Source organism: Magnolia sinica, chromosome 15, assembly GCF_029962835.1.
Source record: "Magnolia sinica isolate HGM2019 chromosome 15, MsV1, whole genome shotgun sequence".
Lineage (NCBI taxonomy): Eukaryota > Viridiplantae > Streptophyta > Magnoliopsida > Magnoliales > Magnoliaceae > Magnolia > Magnolia sinica.
In genome coordinates, this window is record NC_080587.1 from 3388201 (window position 1) to 3396156 (window position 7956).

At 40.5% G+C, this 7956-nt stretch overlaps 1 non-coding gene across 1 annotated transcript; it reads right to left on the reverse strand.

Moving 5' to 3' along the window:
• Window positions 1–7310: 7310 nt before the first annotated feature.
• LOC131228454 (small nucleolar RNA R71) lies at window positions 7311–7417 on the reverse strand. The gene has a single exon (XR_009162957.1). It is a non-coding gene; the product is annotated as a small nucleolar RNA R71 (small nucleolar RNA).
• Between the last annotated feature and the right edge of the window lie 539 nt (window positions 7418–7956).

Sequence of the window (7956 nt, forward strand, 5' to 3'; positions counted from 1 at the left end):
TTTTGAGGCTCGACAGATTTGGCTGTGGCATCGTCGTTTGGGACATCCGTCATTTAGGTATTTACGACATTTATTTCCTGATTTATTTTATAATGTGGAGACTTCTGAATTTCACTGTGATATTTGTATTTTAGCTAAAGTCATCGTGCTATTTATCTATTAAGTATGAATAAAAGTGATACACCTTTTGCTTTAATTCATTCTGATGTACGGGGACCATCTCTTTTATCTACTATATCTGGTGTACGGTAGTTTGTGATATTTGTTAATGATTGCACCTGGATGACCTGGCTATATTTGATGAAACATAAGGATGAAGTGTTTCATATCTTTCAGTCATTTCATGTTATGGTTTAGACCCAGTTTTCCACTCATATTCGGATTCTCTGCTCTGACAATGGTGGTGAATATGTTAATTACCACTTTCATTCCTATTTTCAACAATATGATCTTATTTACGAGACCTCATGTCCTCAGACTCCTCACTAAAATGGAGTCGCTGAACGGAAGAATCGGCATATTCTTGAGACTGTCCGGGCTCTCGTTCTAGGCACTCATGTTCCCATACGACATTGACCCGATGCTATTACCACTGCCGTACATTTAATCAATTGCCTTCCTTCCAAAATATTAAATTTTAAGACCCCATTACAGTCTCTGTCAGCCTTGGTCTCTCTACCTACGGCTCTAATGCTCCCTCCTCACATATTTATATCTGTGGCGTATGTGCACCTCCCTAAGAACCAGCGCACCAAACTTGACCCATGTGCCATTCGGTGCCTCTTCTTGGGCTATGCTACGCATCAAAAAGGCTACCGCTACTATGACCCTGCTACCAAGTGTACCTATATGACTATAGATGTCACCTTTCTGGAATCCGAACCGTTTTATCCTTCTTCGGCATCCACTTCTTCTCTTCAGGGGGAGACACTAGATGAAGAGTTGAATTGGCTGAGTTTTGACTGGCTTGAAGATCAGAATGACACACCAATGATTGACAAGGAATCGAAAAATACATCTTCAGGGCCTGACATATCCTTTGAATCTACAGGGCCTTCGGCAACTGAGCTCACATCATCAGGAGAAGAACCCGAATCCCCCCATCTCTCAGTGCCTGCAGAGCCATCTCCTGAGAATATTCATGAGGTAAGCAATTTCACTACACCTTCATTTATGAATAACATAGATACGTCTGCTAGGTATACCTTACCTTTCAAGCATAACCGTGGCAAGCCATTAAACAGATTCTCTCCAGACATTAAAGAAAAAAGGTCGAGGTATCCAATTGCCAACTATGTTTCCACCGAAAAGCTACCTGAACCTCTCAAGACATTCTCACACGAGCTGTCCGCATGTCATATTCTCATTACAGTTCAGGAAGCTTTAGCTGATCCCAAGTGGACATAGACAATAGAGGAAGAAATGGGAGCACTACTAAAGAATCAAACATGGACCTTGGTTCCATTGGCCAAAGGAAAAAAAATAGTCGAGTGCAAATGGGTCTTCTCTTTTAAACACAAGGCAGATGGATCTATAGAACAATACAAGGCAAGGCTAGTCGCAAAGGGATACACTTAAACATATGGCGTAGATTATCAAGAAATTTTTTCGCCGGTAGCTATTTAAATATAGTCAAGGTTCTGCTATCTGTCGCAGCCAACTTGGACTGGCCATTGTACCAATTTGATGTAAAGAACGCATTTTTCCATGGTAATCTTAAAGAGGAAGTCTATATGGATACTCCTCCAAGCTACACAACATCTTCAAAAGTTAAAGTTGTGTGCAAATTGCTGCGAGCACTGTATGGATTAAAACAATCTCCTCATGCATGGTTTGGGAGGTTCAGTCTAGCAATGAAGAAATATGGCTTCCACCAAAGTAATTCAGACCATACATTATTTCTGAAGCACCAACAGGGCAAGGTAACAGCTTTAATTGTATATGTCGATGATATGATTATCACAGGGGATGATAAGGAGGAAATCACTAAGCTTCAGAAACAATTAGTGGCCAAGTTCAAGATGAAAATTTTAGGAGGACTTAAATATTTTCTGGGAATAGAGGTTGCTAGATCAAGGCGAGGTATATTTCTTTCTCAGTGAAAATATATATTAGACTTACTATGTGAGGTTAGAATGTTGGATCATAAGCCAGCAGACACTCCAATCATTCAGAACCACAAGCTCGGAGAATATCCAAGCCAAATGCCAACGGATAAAGGAAGGTACCAAAGATTAGTTGGTAAACTTATTTACTTCTCCCGTACTCGTCCAGATATTTCCTACGCAGTGAGTGTAGTAAGTCAATTCATGTATCAACCTAGTAAGGATCATATGGAGGCGGTGATTCAGATTTTACGATACTTAAAATCCTCTCCGGGAAAAGGGCTTATGTTTTCGAAAAATAACCATCTTAGAGTTAATGGTTATACAGACGCAAATTGGGCGGGGAATACCACAGACAGAAGATCCACCTCAGGATACTTCATGTTTGTTTAAGGGAATCTTGTTACATGGAGAAGTAAGAAGTAAAAAGTGGTGGCATTATTAAGTGCTGAAGCAGAGTTCCGTGGAATGGCTAAAGGACTTTGTGAACTTCTGTGGCTCAAAAGACTTCAACTTAAATTGGGTTTGCTCCTACATCCGAGATGGACCTCTTTTGTGATAACAAGGCAGCTATTGCCATTGCTTACAATCTGATCTAGCATGATCGTACCAAACACGTGGAGGTTGACAGACACTTTATCAAAGAGAATCTCGAAGCTAAAATAATTCGGTTTCCATTCGTGAAGTCCGAAGACCAACTGGCGGATATTCTTACAAAGGCCGTATCAAGCAAGGATTTCTACAACTCACTAAACAAGTTACGCATTGAAGATTTGAATGCTTTCACTTGGGGGGAGTGTTGGCGTGAGTTGTCAAATCAATCAATGAGTTGTCGTCAAATCAATCAATGAGTTGTCAATTAAGAGAAAATCAGAAAGATTATATTTGTGATTGTACAACTCATTGATTGATTGTACAATATCTATGTATAGCCAAGAATAGGGTTGCTAATCTCCCTATATATTTGTACAATATCTCTGTAAAGAAAGTATGAAAGAAATACGATAATAGAAATTCTGACATCACAATCTTCCCATATTACATTACAAAACAAATAAAGATCTCTCTCTCTCTCTCTCTCTCTCTCTCTCTCTCAACGGAACTGAACTGAAACCAAGGATAACAGAGTATTTCGCTTCATGGCCATTTCAACAACTGAGACAGTGAATTTCAATCTATAAAAGTTCTTAATTGAGGAACCACCCAAACAGGCCAGCACATACGAAATTGAAGTAGCCCAAAAGCCAATGATCATTCAAAAGCATTCAAAAGATCACATACCAACATGGTTAAAAACATGTTCATCGATGTGGTCATTTGGGTGACGGCATTGAATGGTCTGATTGAGAATTAGGTCCATGGAATCTTCTTTACCAGATTAGACCATCATAAGAGGACCAAAGTCTGCATTCTGCACTGCAAAGTATTTGTCGACGATCAACCTTTAAATGCAAAAAAGCTTGATCAGAGGCCTACTAGCAGATGTCGTTTCAAATCGTAACCTGAAAAGATCATTGGAAGAAGGATTTTTAGCTCTGGAGGTGTAAGTGAATTTAGCAGTGATCGATAATGATGATTGTGATTGTGAGAAGGCTGACAACATTATTCAAGAAATGACAATACTGGACAAATTCTTCTGGAATACGAAGGCCGCTTGAATCACTAGTCTTTCCCATGTAGGTATTTCATCACCTCCATCCTCTTTATTTGGGTTAAGCTGTTGAGGGTCAAATACTGCATATTAGACCCCAATTATTTCCTAGATTTACAAGCATGATGCCGGTTAATGACCTAATTTAATCGTATTTGTGATGCAGAGTATGTTTACGAGCATGGGCTGGAAAGGATGTTAAAAGCATAGATTTAAAGCTCAGGCATTACCAAGGGCAAGGGACGGACTCCAGGGGACAAAGATCGAAGAAATTATACGCCAGGGGTTCGAGAAAATTGAGAAACTGAAGCTCAAGTGGCCTGAAAGTCAGCCAGAATGCAAGATCATAGGATTCCCACCATCTGATCAGTTCGAAACTTCATACGTGGCCTGAGGACCATAAAGTAACCGTACACGTCAAATTTTAGCCATTGGATTCCTCTAGAAGTGGCCCAATGGATAGATCAGCCCCTTTAATCATTATGTGGGGCCCGCCTGATATCTGGATATGCTTCAAAACTGGTCTAGGCGGTCTAAATGATATAACAGAATGGATGGACGGAACGGATTTTTCACGAACATCATGATGAACCCACATGTACACTGCATGTACATGGGGTACATGTGCGTGAGAAGTGCAACGGACGGAGAGTCCGGTCAAACCATGGGCTGACCCGAGTCCGTCTTCTTCTAAGAAACAGCGTCCGACGGGAGATCGTTGTGGGCCCCACTCGATCCTCAATTCGATGATCCAAACCGTCCATTTGATCCGTAGGATGGACAAGACCCTCGCCTAGGTGTTTTTTCTCCACCATGCAACCTATCGCACGTTCCTAGCCGTTTAATGCAGAATGGGCGGTGAAATTTAAAATTCAGTGGACCGCATCAACGAACAACCAAAACCGTCCATCTTCAACCAGAATTCCGAGGCGAATCCAACTGACGGAGTGGATTTCCTCTCCAGCATCGTTCATGGCCTCCACCAACATCCCAGCGCAAGAACCGCGCAAGCCCTGTTGCGTGCAGCCGGGACTTCCGGGCTGTTCCCTGATCAAGACAATGATCGGATCAGCAATCCAAACCGTTCATTCTCATCAACAGGGAGCCGTGACCACCACCAAGAAGTCCGATTTTGATTTTGGATGATCAGTCGTCCAAAATCTCAAGCCAAACGCGGGTTGATCGCGGGTCCTCCGCCTGTCGCTGTGAAAACTGCTTCATTCCGACTCTAACACAGTCTCTGGTGCGTAAGACTTCCGCATGGAGGACGGAAATTGGGCTCCGACGAGAGTGCTATAAAAAAAAGAGAGGGAGAAAGAGTAAAGGGGAGAAAACGGAGGTGAAGGAGACAGGGAGCAGCAGGGGGCTTTTTCTGCGGCTGGAGAGGTTTTGAGACGGTGGGGCTTGGACGGTTGCACGATTTGAGCGGTTTTGGCAGGGACCCATGTCAGGAGGCCGTGGGAGAGAAGCTGGAACGTGGAGGCTGAAAAGACAATAAGTTCTTTCTTCTTCTCTTCTTCTCTTTTTCGTTTTCTTTTTCTTTCTATTTGTTTTGGGTTTAGGCCAATCATGTGTGGCTAAACCTCTTAGCTAGGGCTAAGAGGTGAAGCCTATAGCGAGATGGGAGATACTATTTCATGCGTTTAAGTTCAAATTTCTGAACTAAACTTGGTTTTAAGGTTGATTATTAAAAGAATATTCTTTTCAGTCTTTAATGGTTTGTTGTGACTAAAATTACAATGGGTTTGCAATGGCTTTTGAATATTTCTTTTTTCTTTTTTTTTCGTGTTTATGAAGTCAGGAAGCCCTGTTGTTCATCATTGTTCCATGAGCATGGTAGGATGACAGTACCCTTCCTGATCTTCATACATTGTTGGTTGGTTGGTAATTAGTTTAATTCTGTTGTTTACTTTGTCTCCTGGGCATGGTTTGGTGATGGAATCCATTCTAATTCATATACCTTTCATCTCTTGAAAACCAGACCAAGTAAGTTTAGTTTGAATCCCATAATCCTTGATGCAGGCATAAGATCTCCCTGATCCCTACAAGTGGATCCTCTGAAACCCTAGTTTCCTTCCTCTGAATTCCTTAAAATTTTAGATAATTGTTCCACAATTATTTCTTAAATTCTATTTGGTTTAGATTACATCTTAGTCTAGTTCTAGTTCCACTTGGTTTCAGATAACGTACAGGTATCAGTCACTGTGGATTCGACCTCGGTCTTACCGAGTTTATTACTACATCACAACCCTGCACTTGGGGTGTGAATAAGTTTTTGGCGCCGTTGCCGGGGACTGACGGTTACGATTCTCTGAAATTAATTGGTTTTAGGATTAGTTTAAGATTAGGATTTTACTAACCTTAGTTTTTTTTTAATTTTTATTTGAGTTCAAAACTAACTTGTTTCCTGTTTTATAGGATCTTGACATAAGTTCTCAATTGGTAATTCCTTCCTAATCTCTCCACTTTTTCCTATTTTTAGAATTAGGGTTTAGGTTTTAGAAATTTTCTAATTCGAGTATCCTCCCTTCTGTAGGAAATAGTTTATTTTTAGAAATTAACTTTCTATTTTAGTAACTTTCTAATTTTAACTCTTTTAAAATCTAATTTGTTTCCTAATTTATTTTTAGAATTTTTGTTTAGAAACTAACCTTCCTATTTTGTAGGCCTTTAAGATAGAAATCTCTAATTCGGTACACTCCTTCCTTACTTTCTATTTTTCAATTCTCTTTTAGTAATTTACTTTCTAGTTTAGGACTCTCCTAATTTATTTTAGAAGTTTCCACTTTCTTTTAGAAATCAGTTTACTGCTACCTTTCTTTTAAAGGATTGTTCCTCTTCTTTTAGAATCTAACTTATTTTGTTTTTATTTTTCAGGTCCTTAACTTAGGAGCTTCAATTTGGTAATCCCTTTCCAACTCTCCCTCTCTTTCTTTTTAGATTTTCTTTTCCTTTCTTAGGATTAGATTTTGAATTTGATTGAGGGCTGTGAGTGTTTCATGCCCAAGTGGGCCCGTGACAACACTCGACGTCTCTTGACTGAAGGAGGATTGGTTGAGGGGTTGACTATCCATCGCAGGACTAGACACCGCTCGAAATCCCCTGAGTTAACTAAAGTTATGGCTGAAGACCAACCTCCTCTACTTTCACCCAGGGTGGAGGATACCCAAGATGAAAATGAGGTGCAACAGGCACCCCCGCCTCGTACTTTACGAGATTATCTACAACCGGCAGGAGTGAGTACGCCCTCATGCATGATTTTTCCTGAAAACACAGGACAAATGGACATCAAGCCAGGAGTTATCCAACTCCTTCCCAAATTCCATGGACTTGAATCTGAAAGTCCTTTACATTTGAAAGAGTTCGATGAGATAATAGCTACATTATGTTTTCCTAATGTATCTGAGGATACAATTAGGCTGAAACTCTTTCCCTTTTCCTTAAAAGAGAAAGCTAAGACGTGGTTACATTCATTGCGTCCTAGATCTATTGGCACATGGAACGACATGCAGAGGGAATTCATAAAAAAATTCTTCCCACATCATAAAACGATTACCCTCAGAAAAGCGATCATGAACTTTGCCCAAAAGGAAGATGAAACATTCTTCCAATGTTGGGAAAGGTTCAAAGATTTGGTCAGTTCATGCCCACAACACGGATTTGAAACGTGGCGCATTACAAATTTTTTCTACGATGGACTGACATCTTCCATGCGCCAAATGGTCGAGACAATGTGTAATGGAGAGTTCATCAACAAAGTTGTTGACGAGGTATGGGATTACCTCGATAGTCTTGCTGAAAAAACACAATCATGGGACTATTACCCAATGGCGAACACCACGTCTAGGCCGACTCAATTAAAGGAGAAAGGTAGATTATATCTCTTGAAAGAAGAAGATGATCTCAAGTGTAAAGTGACTACGCTCATAAGGAAAGTTGAAGCCATGGAAGGAAAGAAGGATAAGGTCAATGAAATTGTTCGCGGCATCTGTGATTGCAACATTCACACAACTGAAAACTGTCCTACAATACCTGCCTTTCGAGGAGTGTTGAATGAACAAGCCAATGCCGTAAATAACTATTAAAGACCTTTTACTGGACCTAACTCCAATACATACAATCCTGGCTGGAAAAATCATCCAAACTTTAGTTGGAGGAATGGACAAACGGCTACCCCTCCAGGTTTCTTCAATCAAAATC